The sequence below is a fragment of the Schistocerca gregaria genome, chromosome 5, assembly GCF_023897955.1.
Source record: "Schistocerca gregaria isolate iqSchGreg1 chromosome 5, iqSchGreg1.2, whole genome shotgun sequence".
Lineage (NCBI taxonomy): Eukaryota > Metazoa > Arthropoda > Insecta > Orthoptera > Acrididae > Schistocerca > Schistocerca gregaria.
Window position 1 is genome coordinate 5,900,206 of NC_064924.1, and position 22,883 is coordinate 5,923,088.

Here is a 22,883-nt window from a genome sequence, read left to right on the forward strand (position 1 = left end):
AATTTCAGGGTTTCATCAACACTTTGAAGGTCCACAGATTACAGAATGCCTCCAGATGTTCATCGGAAACTACTACTGGTCTTCCAGGAAACGGTCAAATCGTAGAGTGCTTGAGACATTACTCCAATGGAGGAAAGTGCCCATGGTGACTGTTGCATTCAATCCCGATGCAATTTCTGTGTTTCAACAACACTCTGATAGTCCACACATTACAGAAGGCCCCAAGATGTGCATCGGAAACTACTACTGGTCTTCCAGGTAACGATCAAAGCGTAGAATGTTTGAGACATTACTCCCATCGAGGTAAGTGCTCATGGTGACTGTTGTATTCAATCCCGATGCAATTTCTGTGTTTCATCAACACTCTGATTGTCCACAGATATCAGAATGCCTCCAGATGTGCATCGGAAACTACTACTGGTCTTCCAGGGAACGATCAAAGCGTAGACTGTTTGAGACATTACTCATATGGAGGGAAGTGCGCATGGTGACTGTTGTATTCAATCCGGAAGCAATTTCTGTGTTTCAACAACACTCTGATAGTCCACAGATTTCAGAATGCCTCCGGATGTGCATCGGAAACTACTACAGGTCTTCCAGGGAACGAACAAAACGTAGACTGTTTGAGACATTACTCCCATGGAGGAAAGTGCGCATGGTGACTGTTGTATTCAATCCCGATGCAATTTCTGTGTTTCATCAACACTCTGGGAGTCCACAGATTTCAGAATGCCTCCAGATGTGCATCGGAAACTACTACTGGCCTTCCAGGTTACGATCAAAACGTAGCCTGTTTGAGACATTACTCCCATGGAGGAAAGTGCGCATGGTGACTGTTGTATTTAATCTCGATGCAATTTCTGTGTTTCATCAACACTCTCATAGTCCACACATTACAGAAGGCCACAAGATGTGCACCGGAAACTACTACTGGTCTTGCAGGTAACGATCAAACGTAGACTGTTTGAGACACTACTCCCATGGATGAAAGTGCGCATGGTGACTGTTCTATCCAATCCCAATGAAATTTCTGTGTTTCATCAACACTTTGAAGGTCCACAGATTACAGAATGCCTCCAGATGTGAACTGGAAACTACTACTCGTCTTCCAGGGAACGATCAAAGCGTAAACTGTTTGAGACATTACTCCAATGTAGGAAAGTGCGCATGATGACTGTTGTATACAATCCCGATGGAATTTCTGTGTTTCATCAACGCTCTGATATTCCACACATTACAGAATGCCCCCAGTAGTGCATTTGAAACTACTAATGGTCTTCCAGGCAACGATCCAAGCGTAAACTGTTTGAAACATTACTCCCATGTAGGAAAGTGCGCATTGTGGCTGTTGTATACAATCCCGATGCTATTTCTGTGTTTTATCAAAACTCTGATAGTCCACAGATTTCAGAATGCCTCCAGATGTGCATAGGAAAATACTACTGGTCTTCCAGGGAACGAACAAAGCGTAGACTGTTTGAGACATTACTCCCATGGAGGAATGTGCGCAGGGTGACTGTTGTATTCAATGCCGATGCAAATTCAGTGTTTCATCAACACTTTCAAAGTCCACACATTACAGAAGGCCCCAAGATGTGCACCGGAAACTACTACTTGTCTTGCAGGTAACGATCAAAGCGTAGACTCCTTGAGACATTACTCCCATGGATCAAAGTGCGCATGGTGACTGTTGCATTCAATCTAGATGCAATTTCTGGGTTTCATCAACATTCTGATAGTCCACAGTATACAGAATGACACCAGATGTGTATCGGAAACTACTACTGGCCTTCCAGGGAACGATCCTAGCGTAGACAGTTTGAGACATTACTCCCATATAGGAAAGTGCGCATGGTGACCATTGTATTCATTCCCGATGCAATTTCAGGGTTTCATCAACACTTTGAAGGTCCACAGATTACAGAATGCCTCCAGATGTGCATCGGAAACTACTACTGGTCTTCCAGGAAACGGTCAAACCGTAGAGTGCTTGAGACATTACTCCAATGGAGGAAAGTGCCCATGGTGACTGTTGCATTCAATCCCGATGCAATTTATGTGTTTCAACAACACTCTGATAGTCCACACATTGCAGAATGCCTACAGGTGTGCATCGGAAACTACTACTGGTCTTCCAGGGAACGATCAAAGCGTAAACTGTTTGATACATTACTCCCATGGAAGAAAGTGCGCATGGTGACTGTTGTATTCCTTCCCTATGCAATTTCTGTGTTTTATCAATACTCTGATAGTCCACACATTGCAGATTGATCCCAGATGTTCATCGCAAACTACTACTGGTCTTCCAGGGAACGATCAAAACGTAAACTGTTCGATACATTACTCCCATGGAGGAAAGTGCGCATGGTGTCTGTTGTATTCAATCCCTATGCAATTTCTGTGTTTCATCAACACTCTGATATTCCACACATTACAGAAGGCCCCAAGATGTGCATCGGAAACTACTACTGGTCTTCCAGGTAACGATCAAAGCGTAGACTGTTTGAGACATTACTACCATGGAGGTAAGTGCTCATGGTGACTGTTGTATTCTATCCAGATGCAATTTCCGTGTTTCATCAACACTTTGAAGGTCCACAGATAACAGAATGCCTCCTGATGTGCATCGGAAACTACTACTGGTCTTCCAGGAATCGATCAAACCGTAGACTGTTTGAGACATTACTCCCATGGAGGAAAGTGGGCATGGTGACTGTTGTATTCAAGCCCGATGCAAATTTTGTAATTCATCAACACTCTGATAGTCCCCACATTGCAGAATGCCCCCAGATGTTCATCGCAAACTACTACTGGTCTTCCAGGAATCGATCAAAGCGTAGAGTGTTGAGACATTACTCCAATGGAGGAAAGTGCGCATGGTGACTGTTGTATTCAATCCCGCGGCACATTCTGTGTTTCATCAACACTTTGAAGTTCCACAGATTACAGAGTGCCTGCAGATGTTAATCGGAAACTACTACTGGTCTTGCAGGGTACGATCAAAGCGTAGACTGTTTGAGACATTACTCCCATAGAGGAAAATGCGCATGGTGACTGCTGTATTTCTTCCCGATGCAATTTCTGTGTTTCATCAACGCTCAGATATTCCACACATTACAGAATGCCCCCAGATGTGCATTTGAAACTACTACTGGTCTTCCAGGCAACGATCCAAGCGTAAACTGTTTGAGACATTACTCCCATGTGGGAAAGTGCGCATTGTGACTGTTGTATACAATCCCGATGCTATTTCTGTGTTTTATCAAAACTCTGATAGTCCACAGATTTCAGAATGCCTCCAGATGTGCATAGGAAAATACTACTGGTCTCCCAGTTAACGATCAAAGCTTAGACTGTTTGAGACATTACTCCCATGGAGGAATGTGCGCAGGGTGACTGTTGTATTCAATGCCGATGCAAATTCAGTGTTTCATCAACACTTTCAAGGTCCACACATTACAGAAGGCCCCAAGATGTGCACTGGAAGCTACTACTTGTCTTGCAGGTAACGATCAAAGCGTAGACTCTTTGAGACATTACTCCCATGGATCAAAGTGCGCATGGTGACTGTTGTATTCAATCTCGATGCAATTTCTGGGTTTCATCAACACTCTGATAGTCCACACATTACAGAATACCCCTAGATGTGCATCGGAAACTACTACTGGTCTTCCAGGGAACGATCAAAGCCTAAACTGCTTGAGACATTACTCCAATGTAGGAAAGTGCGCATGGTGACTGTTGTATACAATCCCGATGCAATTTCTGTGTTTCATCAACACTCTGAGAGTCCACAGATTTCAGAATGCCTCCAGATGTGCATCGGAAACTACTACTGGTCTTCCAGGTTACGATCAGAACGTAGACTGTTTGAGACATTACTCCCATGGAGGAAAGTGCGCATGGTGACTGTTGTATTCAATCCCGATGAAATTTCCGTGTTTCATCAACACTTCGAAGGTCCACAGATAACAGAATGCCTCCTGATGTGCATCGGAAACTACTACTGGTCTTTCAGGTAACGATCAAAGCGTAGACTGTTTGAGACATTACTCCCCTGGAGGAAAGGGCTCATGGTGACTGTTGTATTCAATCCCGATGCAATTTCTGTGTTTCATCAACACTCTGATAGTCTACACATTACAGAATGCCCCCAGATGTGCATCGGAAACTACTACTGGTCTTCCAGGGAACGATCAATGCGTAAATTGTTTGAGACATTACTCCCATGGAGGAAAGTGCACATGGTGACTGTTGTATTTAATCCCGATGCACTTTCTGTGTTTCATCAACGCTCTGATATTCCACACATTACAGAATGCCCCAGATGTGCATCGGAAACTACTACTGGTCTTCCAGGGAACGATCAAAGCGTAAACTGTTTGAGGCATTACTCCCATTTAGGAAAGTGCGCATGGTGACTGTTGTATACAATCCCGATGCAATTTCTGTGTTTCATCAACAATCTGATAGTCCACAGATTTCAGAATGCCTCCAGATGTGCATCGCTAACTACTACTGGTCTTCCAGGGAACGATCAAAGCGTAGACTGTTTGAGACATTACTCTCATGGAGGAAAGTGCGCATGGTGACTGTTGTATTCAATCCCGATGCAATTTCTGTGTTTCAACAACACTCTGATAGTCCACACATTACAGAAGGCCCCAAAATGTGCACCGGAAACTACTACTGGTCTTGCAGGTAACAATGAAAGCGTAGACTCTTTGAGACGTTACTCCCATGGATGAAAGTGCGCATGGTGACTGTTGTATTCAATCCCGATGCAATTTCTGTGTTTCATCAACACTCTGATAGTCTACACATTACAGAATGCCCCCAGATGTGCATCGGAAACTACTACTGGTCTTCCAGGGAACGATCAATGCGTAAATTGTTTGAGACATTACTCCCATGGAGGAAAGTGCGCATGGTGACTGTTGTATTTAATCCCGATGCACTTTCTGTGTTTCATCAACGCTCTGATATTCCACACATTACAGAATGCCCCAGATGTGCATCGGAAACTACTACTGGTCTTCCAGGGAACGATCAAAGCGTAAACTGTTTGAGGCATTACTCCCATTTAGGAAAGTGCGCATGGTGACTGTTGTATACAATCCCGATGCAATTTCTGTGTTTCATCAACAATCTGATAGTCCACAGATTTCAGAATGCCTCCAGATGTGCATCGCTAACTACTACTGGTCTTCCAGGGAACTATCAAAGCGTAGACAGTTTGAGACATTACTCTCATGGAGGAAAGTGCGCATGGTGACTGTTGTATTCAATCCCGATGCAATTTCTGTGTTTCATCAACACTCTGATAGTCCACACATTACAGAATACCCCTAGATGTGCATCGGAAACTACTACAGGTCTTCCAGGGAACGATCAAAGCGTAAACTGCTTGAGACATTACTCCAATGTAGGAAAGTGCGCATGGTGACTGTTGTATACAATCCCGATGCAATTTCTGTGTTTCATCAACACTCTGAGAGTCCACAGATTTCAGAATGCCTCCAGATGTGCATCGGAAACTACTACTGGTCTTCCAGATTACGATCAAAACGTAGACTGTTTGAGACATTACTCCCATGGAGGAAAGTGCGCATGGTGACTGTTGTATTCAATGCCGATGCAATTTCTGTGTTTCATCAACACTCTGATAGTCCACACGTTACAGAAGGCCCCAAGATGTGCACCGGAAACTACTACTGGTCTTGCAGGTAACGATCAAACGTAGACTGTTTGAGACACTACTCCCATGGATGAAAGTGCGCATGGTGACTGTTGTATTCAATCCAGATGCTATTTCTGTGTTTCATCAACATTCTGATAGTCCACAGATTACAGAATGACACCAGATGTGCATCGGAAACTACTACCGGTCTTCCAGGGAACGATCCTAGCGTAGACTGTTTGAGACATTACTCCCATATAGGAAAGTGCGCATGCTGACCATTGTATTCATTCCCGTTGGAATTTCAGGGTTTCATCAACACTTTGAAGGTCCACAGATTACAGAATGCCTCCAGATGTGGATCGGAAACTACTACTGGTCTTCCAGGAAACGATCAAAGCGTAGAGTGTTAAGACATTACTCCAATGGAGGAAAGTGCGCATGGTGACTGTTGTATTCAATCCCGCGGCACATTCTGTGTTTCATCAACACTTTGAAGTTCCACAGATTGCAGAATGCCTGCAGATGTTAATCGGAAACTACTACTGGTCTTGCAGGGTACGATCAAAGCGTAGACTGTTTGAGACATTACTCCCATAGAGGAAAATGCGCATGGTGACTGCTGTATTTCTTCCCGATGCAATTTCTGTGTTTCATCAACGCTCACATATTCCACACATTACAGAATGCCCCCAGATGTGCATTTGAAACTACTACTGGTCTTCCAGGCAACGATCCAAGCGTAAACTGTTTGAGACATTACTCCCATGTGGCAAAGTGCGCATTGTGACTGTTGTATATAATCCCGATGCTATTTCTGTGTTTTATCAAAACTCTGATAGTCCACAGATTTCAGAATGCCTCCAGATGTGCATAGGAAAATACTACTGGTCTTCCAGTTAACGATCAAAGCTTAGACTGTTTGAGACATTACTCCCATGGAGGAATGTGCGCTGGGTGACTGTTGTATTCAATGCCGATGCAAATTCAGTGTTTCATCAACACTTTCAAGGTCCACACATTACAGAAGGCCCAAAGATGTGCACTGGAAGCTACTACTTGTCTTGCAGGTAACGATCAAAGCGTAGACTCTTTGAGACATTACTCCCATGGATCAAACTGCGCATGGTGACTGTTGTATTCAATCTCGATGCAATTTCTGGGTTTCATCAACACTCTGATAGTCCACAAATTACAGAATACCCCTAGATCTGCATCGGAAACTACTACTGGTCTTGCAGGTAACGATCAAACGTAGACTGTTTGAGACACTACTCCCATGGATGAAAGTGCGCATGGTGACTGTTGTATTCAATCCAGATGCTATTTCTGTGTTTCATCAACATTCTGATAGTCCACAGATTACAGAATGACACCAGATGTGCATCGGAAACTACTACTGGTCTTCCAGGGAACGATCCTAGCGTAGACTGTTTGAGACATTACTCCCATATAGGAAAGTGCGCATGCTGACCATTGTATTCATTCCCGTTGGAATTTCAGGGTTTCATCAACACTTTGAAGGTCCACAGATTACAGAATGCCTCCAGATGTGCATCGGAAACTACTACTGGTCTTCCAGGAAACGATCAAAGCGTAGAGTGTTGAGACAATACTCCAATGGAGGAAAGTGCGCATGGTGACTGTTGTATTCAATCCCGCGTCACATTCTGTGTTTCATCAACACTTTGAAGTTCCACAGATTACAGAATGCCTGCAGATGTGCATCGGAAACTACTACTGGTCTTGCAGGGTACGATCAAAGCCTAGACTGTTTGAGACATTACTCCCATAGAGGAAAATGCGCATGGTGACTGCTGTATTTCTTCCCGATGCAATTTCTGTGTTTCATCAACGTTCAGATATTCCACACATTACAGAATGCCCCCAGATGTGCATTTGAAACTACTACTGGTCTTCCAGGCAACGATCCAAGCGTAAACTGTTTGAGACATTACTCCCATGTGGGAAAGTGCGCATTGTGACTGTTGTATACAATCCCGATGCTATTTCTGTGTTTTATCAAAACTCTGATAGTCCACAGATTTCAGAATGCCTCCAGATGTGCATAGGAAAATACTACTGGTCTTCTAGTTAACGATCAAAGCTTAGACTGTTTGAGACATTACTCCCATGGAGGAATGTGCGCAGGGTGACTGTTGTATTCAATGCCGATGCAAATTCAGTGTTTCATCAACACTTTCAAGGTCCACACATTACAGAAGGCCCCAAGATGTGCACTGGAAGCTACTACTTGTCTTGCAGGTAACGATCAAAGCGTAGACTCTTTGAGACATTACTCCCATGGATCAAAGTGCGCATGGTGACTGTTGTATTCAATCTAGATGCAATTTCTGGGTTTCATCAACATTCTGATAGTCCACAGATTACAGAATGACACCAGATGTGTATCGGAAACTACTACTGGCCTTCCAGGGAACGATCCTAGCGTAGACTGTTTGAGACATTACTCCCATATAGGAAAGTGCGCATGGTGACCGTTGTATTCATTCCCGATGCAATTTCAGGGTTTCATCAACACTCTGAAGGTCCACAGATTACAGAATGCCTCCAGATGTGCATCGGAAACTACTACTGGTCTTCCAGGAAACGGTCAAATCGTAGAGTGCTTGAGACATTACTCCAATGGAGGAAAGTGCCCATGGTGACTGTTGCATTCAATCCCGATGCAATTTATGTGTTTCAACAACACTCTGATAGTACACACATTGCAGAATGCCTCCAGATGTGCATCGGAAACTACTACTGGTCTTCCAGGGAACGATCAAAGCGTAAACTGTTCGATACATTACTCCCATGGAGGAAAGTGCGCATGGTGACTGTTGTATTCAATCCCGATGCAATTTCTGTGTTTCATCAACACTCTGATAGTCCACACATTACAGAAGGCCCCAAGATGTGCATCGGAAACAACTACTGGTCTTCCAGGTAACGATCAAAGCGTAGACTGTTTGAGACATTACTACCATGGAGGAAAGTGCGCATGGTGACTGTTGTATTCAATCCCGATGCAATTTCTGTGTTTCATCAACACTCTGATTGTCCACAGATATCAGAATGCCTCCAGATGTGCATCGGAAACTACTACTGGTCTTCCAGGGAATGATAAAAGCGTAGACTGTTTGAGATATTACTAATATGGAGGAAAGTGCGCATGGTGACTGTTGTATTCAATCCGGAAGCAATTTCTGTGTTTCAACAACACTCTGATAGTCCACAGATTTCAGAATGCCTCCGGATGTGCATCGGAAACTACTACTGGTCTTCCATTGAACGATCAAAACGTAGACTGTTTGAGATATTACTCCCATGGAGGAAAGTGCGCATGGTGACTGTTGTATTCAATCCCGATGCAATTTCTGTGTTTCATCAACACTCTGAGAGTCCACAGATTTCAGAATGCCTCCAGATGTGCATCGGAAACTACTACTGGTCTTCCAGGTTACGATCAAAACGTAGACTGTTTGAGACATTACTCCCATGGAGGAAAGTGCGCATGGTGACTGTTGTATTCAATCCCGATGCAATTTCTGTGTTTCATCAACACTCTGATAGTCCACACATTATAGAATTCTCCAAGATGTGCACCGGAAACTAGTACTGGTCTTGCAGGTAACGATCAAACGTAGACTGTTTGAGACACTACTCCCATGGATGAAAGTGCGTATGGTGACTGTTGTATTCAATCCAGATGCTATTTCTGTGTTTCATCAACATTCTGATAGTCCACAGATTACAGAATGACACCAGATGTGCATCGGAAACTACTACTGGTCTTCCAGGGAACGATCCTAGCGTATACTGTTTGAGACATTACTCCCATATAGGAAAGTGCGCATGGAGACCATTGTATTCATTCCCGTTGGAATTTCAGGGTTTCATCAACACTTTGAAGGTCCACAGATTACAGATTGCTTCCTGATGTGCATCGGAAACTACTACTGGTCTTCCAGGAAACGATCAAAGCGTAGAGTGTTCAGACATTACTCCAATGGAGGAAAGTGCGCATGGTGACTGTTGTATTCAATCCCGCGGCGCATTCTGTGTTTCATCAACACTTTGAAGTTCCACAGATTACAGAATGCCTGCAGATGTGCATCGGAAACTACTACTGGTCTTGCAGGGTACGATCAAAGCGTAGACTGTTTGAGACATTACTCCCATAGAGGAAAATGCGCATGGTGACTGCTGTATTTCTCCCCAATGCAATTTCTGTGTTTCATCAACGCTCTGATATTCCACACATTACAGAATGCCCCCAGATGTGCATTTGAAACTACTACTGGTCTTCCAGGCAACGATCCAAGCGTAAACTGTTTGAGACATTACTGCCATGTGGGAAAGTGCGCATTGTGACTGTTGTATACAATCCCGATGCTATTTCTGTGTTTTATCAAAACTCTGATAGTCCACAGATTTCAGAATGCCTCCAGATGTGGATAGGAAAATACTACTGGTCTTCCAGGGAACGATCAAAGCGTAGACTGTTTGAGACATTACTCCCATGGAGGAATGTGCGCAGGGTGACTGTTGTATTCAATGCCGATGCAAATTCAGTGTTTCATCAACACTTTGAAGGTCCACACATTACAGAAGGCCCCAAGATGTGCACCGGAAACTACTACTTGTCTTGCAGGTAACGATCAAAGCGTAGACTCTTTGAGACATTACTCCCATGGATCAAAGTGCGCATGGTGACTGTTGTATTCAATCTCGATGCAATTTCTGGGTTTCATCAACACTCTGATAGTCCACAAATTACAGAATACCCCTAGATGTGCATCGGAAACTACTACTGGTCTTCCAGGGAACGATCAAAGCCTAAACTGCTTGAGACATTACTCCAATGTAGGAAAGTGCGCATGGTGACTGTTCTATACAATCCCGATGCAATTTCTGTGTTTCATCAACACTCTGAGAGTCCACAGATTTCAGAATGACTCCAGATGTGCATCGGAAACTACTACTGGTCTTCCAGGTTACGATCAAAACGTAGACTGTTTGAGACATTACTCCCATGGAGGAAAGTGCGCATGGTGACTGTTGTATTCAATCCCGATGCAATTTCTGTGTTTCAACAACACTCTGATAGTCCACACATTACAGAAGGCCCCAAAATGTGCACCGGAAACTACTACTGGTCTTGCAGGTAACAATCAAAGCGTAGACTCTTTGAGACGTTACTCCCATGGATGAAAGTGCGCATGGTGACTGTTGTATTCAATCCCGCGGCACATTCTGTGTTTCATCAACACTTTGAAGTTCCACAGATTACAGAATGCCTGCAGATGTGCATCGGAAACTACTACTGGTCTTGCAGGGTACGATCAAAGCGTAGACTGTTTGAGACATTACTCCCATAGAGGAAAATGCGCATGGTGACTGCTGTATTTCTTCCCGATGCAATTTCTGTGTTTCATCAACGCTCAGATATTCCACACATTACGGAATGCCCCCAGATGTGCATTTGAAACTACTACTGGTCTTCCAGGCAACGATCCAAGCGTAAACTGTTTGAGACATTACTCCCATGTGGGAAAGTGCGCATTGTGACTGTTGTATACAATCCCGATGCTATTTCTGTGTTTTATCAAAACTCTGATAGTCCACAGATTTCAGAATGCCTCCAGATGTGCATAGGAAAATACTACTGGTCTTCTAGTTAACGATCAAAGCTTAGACTGTTTGAGACATTACTCCCATGGAGGAATGTGCGCAGGGTGACTGTTGTATTCAATGCCGATGCAAATTCAGTGTTTCATCAACACTTTCAAGGTCCACACATTACAGAAGGCCCCAAGATGTGCACTGGAAGCTACTACTTGTCTTGCAGGTAACGATCAAAGCGTAGACTCTTTGAGACATTACTCCCATGGATCAAAGTGCGCATGGTGACTGTTGTATTCAATCTAGATGCAATTTCTGGGTTTCATCAACATTCTGATAGTCCACAGATTACAGAATGACAGCAGATGTGTATCGGAAACTACTACTGGCCTTCCAGGGAACGATCCTAGCGTAGACTGTTTGAGACATTACTCCCATATAGGAAAGTGCGCATGGTGACCGTTGTATTCATTCCCGATGCAATTTTAGGGTTTCATCAACACTTTGAAGGTCCACAGATTACAGAATGCCTCCAGATGTGCATCGGAAACTACTACTGGTCTTCCAGGAAACGGTCATATCGTAGAGTGCTTGAGACATTACTCCAATGGAGGAAAGTGCCCATGGTGACTGTTGCATTCAATCCCGATGCAATTTATGTGTTTCATCAACACTTTGAAGGTCCACAGATTACAGAATGCCTCCAGATGTGCATCGGAAACTACTACTGGTCTTCCAGGAAACGGTCAAATCGTAGAGTGCTTGAGACATTACTCCAATGGAGGAAAGTGCCCATGGTGACTGTTGCATTCATTCCCGATGCAATTTCTGTGTTTCATCAACACTTTGAAGGTCCACAGATTACAGAATGCCTCCAGATGTGCATCGGAAACTACTACTGGTCTTCCAGGAAACGGTCAAATCGTAGAGTGCTTGAGACATTACTCCAATGGAGGAAAGTGCCCATGGTGACTGTTGCATTCAATCCCGATGCAATTTATGTGTTTCAACAACACTCTGATAGTCCACACATTGCAGAATGCCTCCAGATGTGCATCGGAAACTACCACTGGTCTTCCAGGGAACGATCAAAGCGTAAACTGTTCGATACATTACTCCCATGGAGGAAAGTGCGCATGGTGACTGTTGTATTCAATCCCGATGCAATTTCTGTGTTTCATCAACACCCTGATAGTCCACACATTACAGAAGGCCCCAAGATGTGCATCGGAAACAACTACTGGTCTTCCAGGTAACGATCAAAGCGTAGACTGTTTGAGACATTACTACCATGGAGGAAAGTGCGCATGGTGACTGTTGTATTCAATCCCGATGCAATTTCTGTGTTTCATCAACACTCTGATTGTCCACAGATATCAGAATGCCTCCAGATGTGCATCGGAAACCACTACTGGTCTTCCAGGGAACGATCCTAGCGTAGACTGTTTGAGACATTACTCCCATATAGGAAAGTGCGCATGGTGACCATTGTATTCATTCCCGTTGGAATTTCAGGGTTTCATCAACACTTTGAAGGTCCACAGATTACAGAATGCCTCCTGATGTGCATCAGAAACTACTACTGGTGTTCCAGGAAACGATCAAAGCGTAGAGTGTTCAGACATTACTCCAATGGAGGAAACTGCGCATGGTGACTGTTGTATTCAATCCCGCGGCACATTCTGTGTTTCATCAACACTTTGAAGTTCCACAGATTACAGAATGCCAGCAGATGTGCATCGGAAACTACTACTGGTCTTGCAGGGTACGATCAAAGCGTAGACTGTTTGAGACATTACTCCCATAGAGGAAAATGCGCATGGTGACTGCTGTATTTCTCCCCAATGCAATTTCTGTGTTTCATCAACGCTCTGATATTCCACACATTACAGAATGCCCCCAGATGTGCATTTGAAAGTACTACTGGTCTTCCAGGCAACGATCCAAGCGTAAACTGTTTGAGACATTACTCCCATGTGGGAAAGTGCGCATTGTGACTGTTGTATACAATCCCGATGCTATTTCTGTGTTTTATCAAAACTCTGATAGTCCACAGATTTCAGAATGCCTCCAGATGTGGATAGGAAAATACTACTGGTCTTCCAGGGAACGATCAAAGCGTAGACTGTTTGAGACATTACTCCCATGGAGGAATGTGCGCAGGGTGACTGTTGTATTCAATGCCGATGCAAATTCAGTGTTTCATCAACACTTTCAAGGTCCACACATTACAGAAGGCCCCAAGATGTGCACCGGAAACTACTACTTGTCTTGCAGGTAACGATCAAAGCGTAGACTCTTTGAGACATTACTCCTATGGATCAAAGTGCGCATGGTGACTGTTGTATTCAATCTAGATGCAATTTCTGGGTTTCATCAAAATTCTGATAGTCCACAGATTACAGAATGGCACCAGATGTGTATGGGAAACTACTACTGGCCTTCCAGGGAACGATCCTAGCGTAGACTGTTTGAGACATTACTCCCATATAGGAAAGTGAGCATGGTGACCGTTGTATTCATTCCCGATGCAATTTCAGGGTTTCATCAACACTTTGAAGGTCCACATATTGCAGAATGCCTCCAGATGTGCATCGGAAACTACTACTGGTCTTCCAGGAAACGGTGAAATCGTAGAGTGCTTGAGACATTACTCAAATGGAGGAAAGTGCCCATGGTGACTGTCGCATTCAATCCCGATGCAATTGATGTTTTTCAACAACACTCTGATAGTCCCCACATTGCAGAATGCCCCCAGATGTTCATCGCAAACTACTACTGGTCTTCCAGGAATCGATCAAAGCGTGGACTGTTTGAGACATTACTCCCATAGAGGAAAGTGCGCATGATGACTATTGTATTCAATCCCGATGCAATTTCTGTGTTTCATTAACACTCTGATAGTCCACACCAAACAGAAGGCCCCCAGATGTGCATCGGAAACTACTAATGGTCTTCCAGGGAACGATAAAAGCGTAAACTGTTTGAGGCAGTACTCCCATGGAGGAAAGTGCGCATGGCGACTGTTGTATTCAATCCCGATGCAATTTCCGTGTTTCATCAACACTTTGAAGGTCCACAGATAACAGAATGCCTCCTGATGTGCATCGGAAACTACTACTGGTCTTCCAGGAATCGATCAAACCGTAGACTGTTTGAGACATTACTCCCATGGAGGAAAGTGCGCATGGTGACTGTTGTATTCAACCCCGATGCAAATTTTGTAATTCATCAACACTCTGATAGTCCCCACATTGCAGAATGCCCCCAGATGTTCATCGCAAACTACTACTGACCTTCCAGGGAACGATCAAAGCGTAAACTGTTTGATACATTACTCCCATGGAGTAAAGTGCGCATGGTGACTGTTGTATTCAATCCCGATGCAATTTCTGTGTTTCATCAACACTCTGATAGTCCACACATTACAGAAGGCCCCAAGATGTGCATCGGAATCTACTACTGGTCTTCCAGGTAACGATCAAAGCGTAGACTGTTTGAGACATTACTCCCATGGAGGAAAGGGCTCATGGTGACTGTTGTATTCAATCCCGATGCAATTTCTGTGTTTCATCAACACTCTGATAGTCTACACATTACAGAATGCCCCCAGATGTGCATCGGAAACTACTACTGGTCTTCCAGGGAACGATCAATGCATAATTGTTTGAGACATTACTCCCATGGAGGAAAGTGCGCATGGTGACTGTTGTATTTAATCCCGATGCACTTTCTGTGTTTCATCAACGCTCTGATATTCCACACATTACAGAATGCCCCAGATGTGCATCGGAAACTACTACTGGTCTTCCAGGGAACGATCAAAGCGTAAACTGTTTGAGGCATTACTCCCATTTAGGAAAGTGCGCATGGTGACTGTTGTATACAATCCCGATGCAATTTCTGTGTTTCATCAACAATCTGATAGTCCACAGATTTCAGAATGCCTCCAGATGTGCATCGCTAACTACTACTGGTCTTCCAGGGAACGATCAAAGCGTAGACTGTTTGAGACATTACTCTCATGGAGGAAAGTTGCGCATGGTGACTGTTGTATTCAATCCCGATGCAATTTCTGTGTTTCAACAACACTCTGATAGTCCACACATTACAGAAGGCCCCAAAATGTGCACCGGAAACTACTACTGGTCTTGCAGGTAACAATCAAAGCGTAGACTCTTTGAGACGTTACTCCCATGGATGAAAGTGCACATGGTGACTGTTGTATTCAATCCAGATGCAATTTCTGTGTTTCATCAACATTCTGATAGTCCAAAGATTACAGAATGACACCAGATGTGCATCGGAAACTACTACTGGTCTTGCAGGTAACGATCAAAGCTTAGACTGTTTGAGACATTACTCCCATGGATCAAAGTGCGCATGGTGACTGTTGTATTCAATCTGGATGCAATTTCTGGGTTTCATCAACATTCTGATAGTCCACAGATTACAGAATGACACCAGATGTGTATCGGAAACTACTACTGGCCTTCCAGGAAACGATCCCAGCGTAGACTGTTTGAGACATTACTCCCATATAGGAAAGTGCGCATGGTGACCGTTGTTTTCATTCCCGATGCAATTTCAGGGTTTCATCAACACTTTGAAAGTCCACAGATTGCAGAATGCCTCCAGATGTGCATCGGAAACTACTACTGGTCTTCCAGGGAACGGTCAAATCGTAGAGTGCTTGAGACATTACTCAAATGGAGGAAAGTGCGCATGGTGACTGTTGTATTCAATACCGATGCAATTTCTGTGTTTCATTAACTCTCTGAGGGTCCACAGATTACAGAATGCCCCCAGAGTTGCTTCGGAAACTACTATTGATCTTCCAGGAATCATTCAAAGCGTAGACAGTTTGCAACATTACTCCCATGGAGAAAAGTGCGCGTGGTGCCTGTTGAATTCAATCCTGATGCAATTTCTGTGTTTCATCAACACTCTGAAAGTAAACAATTTACAGAACGCCTCCAGAGTTGCATCGGAAACTACTAATAGTCTTCCATATAAGGATCAAAGCGTAGACAGTTTGAGACATTACTCCCACGGAGAAAAGTCCACATGTTTGCCTATTGTATTCAATCCCTATGCAATTTCTGTGTTTCATCAACACTATGAACGTCCACAGGTTTCCGAATGATTCCAGATGTGCTTCGGAGATTACTACTGGTCTTCCAGGGAACAATCAAAGCGTAGACAGTTTGAGACACTACTCCCATGGAGAAAAGACAGCATGGTGCCTGTTGTATTCAATCCCAATGCAATATCTGTGTTTCATCAACACTCTGAAAATCCACAGATTACAGAATGCCTCTAGATGATCTGTGGAAACTACTACTAATCTTCCAGGAAATGATCAAGGCGTAGACACTTTGGACATTATTCCCATGGAGAAAAGTCCGCCTGGAGCCTGTTGTATTCAATCCCGATACAATTTCTGTGTTTCATCAACACACTGAAGGTCCACAGATTAGAGAATGCCTCCAGATGTGCTTCAGAAATTGCTATTGGTCTGCCAGTGAACGATCAAAGCGTAGACATTTTGAGACATTCTCCCATGGAGAAAGGTCTGCATGGTGCCTGTTGTATTCAATCCCGTCAGTTTCTGTGCTTCATAATCACTGTGAAGATCCACAGGTTACAGAATCCCTCCAGATCTGCATCGAAAACTACTACTGGTCTTCCATATAAGGATTAAAGCGTAGACAGTTTGAGACATTACTCCCATAGAGAAAAGTACGCATGGTTCCTGTTGTATTCAATCCTGATGCAATTTCTGTGTTTCATCAACACTCTGAACGTAAACAAATTACAGAACGCCTCCAGAGTTGCATCGGAAACTACTACTAGTCTTCCATATAAGGATCAAAGCGTAGACAGTTTGAGACATTACTCCCATGGATAAAAGTCCGCATGGAGCCTGTTGTGTTCAATCCCGATGAAAATTCTGTGTTTCAATAACATTCTGAAGGTCCACAGCGTACTGAATGCCTCAAGATGTGCTTCTGAAACTACTACAGGCCTTCCAGGGAAGGATCCAAGTGCAGACACTTTGAGACATTACTCCCATGGAGAAAAGTCCGCATGGTGAATGTTGTATTCAATACCGATGCAATTTCTGTGTTTCATTAACTCTCTGAAGGTCCACAGATTACAGAATGCCCCCAGAGTTGCTTCGGAAACTACTATTGATCTTCCAGGAATCGATCAAAGCGTAGACAGTTTGCAACATTACTCCCATGGAGAAAAGTGCGCGTGGTGCCTGTTGTATTCAATCCCGATGCATTTTCTGTGTTTCATCAACACTCTGAAGGTCCACTGATTACAGGATGCCTCCAGATGTGCTTCGGAAACTACTACTGGTCTTCCAGGGAACGATCAAAGACGTAGACACTTTGAGACATTACTCCAACGGAGAAAAGTACACATGTATGCCTGTTATATTCAATCCCGATGCAATTTCTGTGTTTCATCAACACTATGAACGTCCACAGGTTACCGAATGCTTCCAGATGTCCTTCGGAGAGTACTACTGGTCTTCCAGAGAACGATCAAAGCGTAGACTGTTTGAGACATTACTCCCATGGAGAAAAGTCCGCATGGTGCCTGTTGTATTCAATCCCGATGTAATGTCTGTGATTCATCAACACTCTGATGGTCCACAGATTACAGAATGCCTCATGATGTGCTTCGGAAACAACTACTGGTCTTCCAGAATTCGATGAAACCGTAGACAGTTGGTGACATTACTCCCATGGAGAAAAGACGGCATGGTGCCTCTTGTATTTAATCCCGATGCAATTTCTGTGTTTCATCAACACACTGAAGGTCGACAGATTAGAGAATGCCTCCAGATGTGCTTCAGAAATTACTATTGGTCTGCCAGGGAACGATCAAAGCATAGACAGTTTGAGAAATTCTCCCATGGAGAAAAGTCTGCATGGTGCCTGTTGAATTCAATCCTGATGCAATTTCTGTGTTTCATCAACACTCTGAAAGTAAACAATTTACAGAACGCCTCCAGAGTTGCATCGGAAACTACTAATGGTCTTCCATATAAGGATCAATGCGTAGACAGTTTGAGACATTACTCCCACGGAGAAAAGTCCACATGTTTGCCTATTGTATTCAATCCCTATGCAATTTCTGTGTTTCATCAACACTATGAACGTCCACAGGTTTCCGAATGATTCCAGATGTGCTTCGGAGATTACTACTGGTCTTCCAGGGAACAATCAAAGCGTAGACAGTTTGAGACACTACTCCCATGGAGAAAAGACAGCATGGAGCCTCTTGTATTCAATCCCGATGAAAATTCTGTGTTTCAATAGCACTCTGAAGGTCCACAGCGTACTGAATGCCTCAAGATGTGCTTCGGAAACTACTACAGGCCTTCCAGGGAAGGATCCAAGTGCAGACACTTTGAGACATTACTCCCATGGAGAAAAGTCCGCATGGTGAATGTTGTATTCAATCCCGATGAAATTTCTGTGTTTCAATAACATTCTGAAGGTCCACAGCGTACTGAATGCTTCAAGATGTGTTTCGGAAACTACTACAGGCCTTCCAGGGAAGGATCCAAGTGTAGACACTTTGAGACATTACTCCCATGGAGAAAAGTTCACATGGTGAATGTTGTATTCAATCCCGATGCAATTTCTGTGTTTCATCAACACTCTGAAGTTCCACCGATTACAGAATGCCTAAGGATGTGCTTCGGAAACGACTTCTGGTCTCCAGGGACGATCAAAGCGTAGACAGCTTGAGACATTCTCCCATGGTGAAAAGTCCGAAATGGTTCCTGTTGTATTCAATCCCGATGCAATTTCTGTGTTTCGTCTAAACTTGAAGGTCCACAGGTTACAGAATTCCTCCAGATGGTCTTCGGAAATTACTACAGGCCTTCCAGGGAAGGATCCAAGCTTAGACATTGTGAGAAATTACTCCCGTGGAGAAAAGTCCGCATGGTGCCTGTTTTATTCAATCCCGATGCTATTTCTGTGTTTCATCAACACTCTGAAGGTCTACAGATTACAGAATGCATCCACTTCTGCTTCGGAAACTACTACTAATCTTCCAGGAATCGAACAAAGCGTAGACAGTTTGAGACTTTACTCCCATGGACAAAAGTCCGCATGGTGCCTGTTCTATTCAATCCCGATGCAATTTCTGTGTTTTATCAACACACTGAAGGTCCACAGATTAGAGAATGCCTCCAGATGTACTTCAGAAATTACTACTGGTCTGCCAGGGAATGTTCAAAACGTAGACAGTTTGAGACATAACTCCCATGGAGAAAAGTCTGCATGGTGCCTGTTGTATTCAATCCCGATGCAATTTCTTTGTTTCATCAACACTCTGAAAGTCCACAGATTACAGAATGCCTCCAGATGTGCTTCTTAAGCTACTACTTATCGTCCAGGAACGATCAAAGCGTAGACAGTTTGAGACATTACTCCCATGGAAAAAAGTCCGCATGGTGCCTGTTGTTTTCAATCCCGATGCAATTTCTGTGATTCATCAACACTCTGATGGTCCACAGCGTACAGAATGCCTCTAGATGTGCTTCGGAAACTAACCTAGTCCTCCACGAATCGATCAAAGCGAAGACAGTTTGACACTTCACTCCCATGGAGCAAAGGCCGCATGGTGCCTCTTGTATTCAATCCCAATGCATTTTCTGTGTTTCATCAACACTCTGAATGTCCACAGATTACAGAATGCCTCCAGATGTGCTTCGGAAACTACTACTAATCTTCCAGGAATCGATCAAAGCGTAGACAGTTTGAGGCATTACTCCCATGGTGTCCGCATTGTGCCTGTTGTATTCAAACCCGTTGCAATTTCTGTGTTTCATCAACACTATGAACGTCCACAGGCTTCTGAATAGATCCAGATGTGCTTCGGTGATTACTACTGGTCTTCCAGGGAACGATCAAAGCATAGACAGTTTGAAACATTACTCCCATGGAGAAAAGACCGCATAGTGCCTGTTGTATTCAATCCCGATGCAATATCTGTGTTTCATCAACACTCTGAAATTCCACAGATTACAAAATGCCTCCAGATGTGCTTCGGAGATTACTATTGGTCTGCCAGGGAACGATCAAATCGTAGACATTTTGGGACATCCTCCCATGGAGAAAAGTCTGCATGGTGCCTGTTGTATTCAATCCCGTCGGTTTCTGTGCTTCATCAACACTGTGAAGATCCACAGGTTACAGAATGCCTCCAGATGTTCATCGGAAACTACTACTGGTCTTCCGTATAAGGATCAAAGCGAAGACATTTTGAGACATTACTCCCATGGAGAAAAGTCCACATGGTGCCTGTTGTATTCAATCCCGATGAAATTTCTTTGTTTTAATAACACTCTGAAGGTACACAGCGTACTGAATGCCTCAAGATGTGCTTCGGAATCTACTACAGGCCTTCCTGGGAAGGATCCAAGTTTAGACACTAGCGAAGACAGTTTGACACGTTACTACCATGGAGAAAGGGTCGCATGGTGCCTGTTGTATTGAATCCCAATGCATTTTCTGTGTTTCATCAACACTCTGAAGGTCCACAGATTACAGAATGCCTCCAGATGTGCTTCGGAAACTACTACAGGTCTTATAGGGAACGATCAAACCGTTGACAGTTTGAGACATTACTCCCATGGAGACGAGTCTGCATGTTGTATATTGTATTCGATCCCAATTCAATTTCTGTGTTTCATCAACACTCTTGAAGGTCCAAAAATTACAGAATGCCACCAGATGTGCTTCGGAAACTACTACTCGTTTTCCAGGGATCGATCAAATCGTAGACAGTTTGAGACATAACTCCCATGGAGAGAAATCTACTTGGTGCCTGTTGTATGCAGTCCCGATGCAATTTCTGTGTGTCACCAACACTTAGAAGGTCTAAGATTAAAGAATGCCTCTAGATGTGCTTCGGAAACTACTACTAATCTTCCAGGAATCGATCAAAGCGTAGACAGTTTGAAACATTACTCCCATGTAGAAAAGTCCACATGTATGCCTGTTGTATTCAATCCCGATGCAATTTCTGTGTTTCATCAACACTATGAACGTCCACAGGTTACCGAATGCTTCCAGATGTCATTCGGAGAGTACAACTGGTCTTCCAGGGAACGATCAAAGCGTAGACAGTTTGACGCATTCTCCCATGGGGAAAAGTCCGCAATAGTTCCTGTTGTATTCAATCCCGATGGAATTTCTGTGTTTCGTCAACACGTGAAGGTCCACAGGTTACAGAATTCCTTCAGATGTGCTTCGGAAACTATTAAAGGCCTTCCAGGGAAGAATCCAAGCGTAGACACAGTGAGACATTACTCCCATGGAGAAAAGTCCGCATGGTGTCTGTTGTATTCAATCCTGATGCTATTACTGTGTTTCATCAACACTCTGATGGTCTACAGATTACAGAATGCATCCAGATTGCTTCGGAAACTACTACTAATCTTAAAGGAATCGATCAAAGCGTCGACAGTTTGAGACTTTACTCCCATGGAGAAAAGTCCGCATGGTGCCTGTTGTATTCAATCCCCATTCAATTTCTGTGTTTCATCAACACTCTGAAGGTCCACAGATTACATAATGCCTCCAGATGTGCTTTTAAAGCTACTACTGGTCTTAGCGGGAACGACCAAAGCGTAGACCGTTTGAGACCTTACTACCTTGGAGAAAAATCTGCATGGTACCTGTTGTATAGAGTCCCGATGCAATATCTGTGTTTTATCATCTCTCGGAAGGTCCACAGGTTACAGAATGCCTCCATATGTGCTTCGGAAACTACAACAAGACTTCCATAGAAGGATCAAAGCGTGGACAATTTGAGACATTACTTCCATGGAGAAAAGTCCGCATGGTGCCTGTTGTTTTAAATCCCCATGCAATTTCTGTGATTCGTCAACACTCTGAAAGTAGGCAGATTACAGAATGACTCCATATGATGTGCTTCGGAAATATATACTGATCTTCCAGTAATCGATCAAAGCCTAGACAGTTTGAAACATTACTCCCCTGGAGAAAAGTCCGCATGGTGCCTATTGTATTCAATCCCGATGTAATTTCTGTTTCACAACTCTCTGAATGTCCACAGCGCACAGAATGCCTCTAGATGTGCTTCGGAAACTAACCTAGTCCTCCACGAATCGATCAAAGCGAAGACTGTTTGACACTTTACTCCCATGGAGAAAAGGTCGCATGGTGCCTGTTGTATTCAATCCCAATGCACTTTCTGTGTTTCATCAACACTCTGAAGCTCCACAGATTACAGAATGCCTCCAGATGTGCTTCGGAATTTCCTACAGGTCTTCCAGGGAACGATCAAACCGTAGACTGTTTAAGACATTACTCCCATGGAGACAAGTCTGCATGTTGTATATTGTATTCAATCCCAATGCAATTTCTGTGTTTCATCAACACTCTTGAAGGTCCAAAGATTACAGAATGCCTCCAGATGTGCTTCGGAAACCACTACTGGGCTTCCAGGGAACGATCAGAGCGTAGACAGTTTGAGACATAACACCCGTGGAGAAAAGTCTGCATGGTGCCTGTTA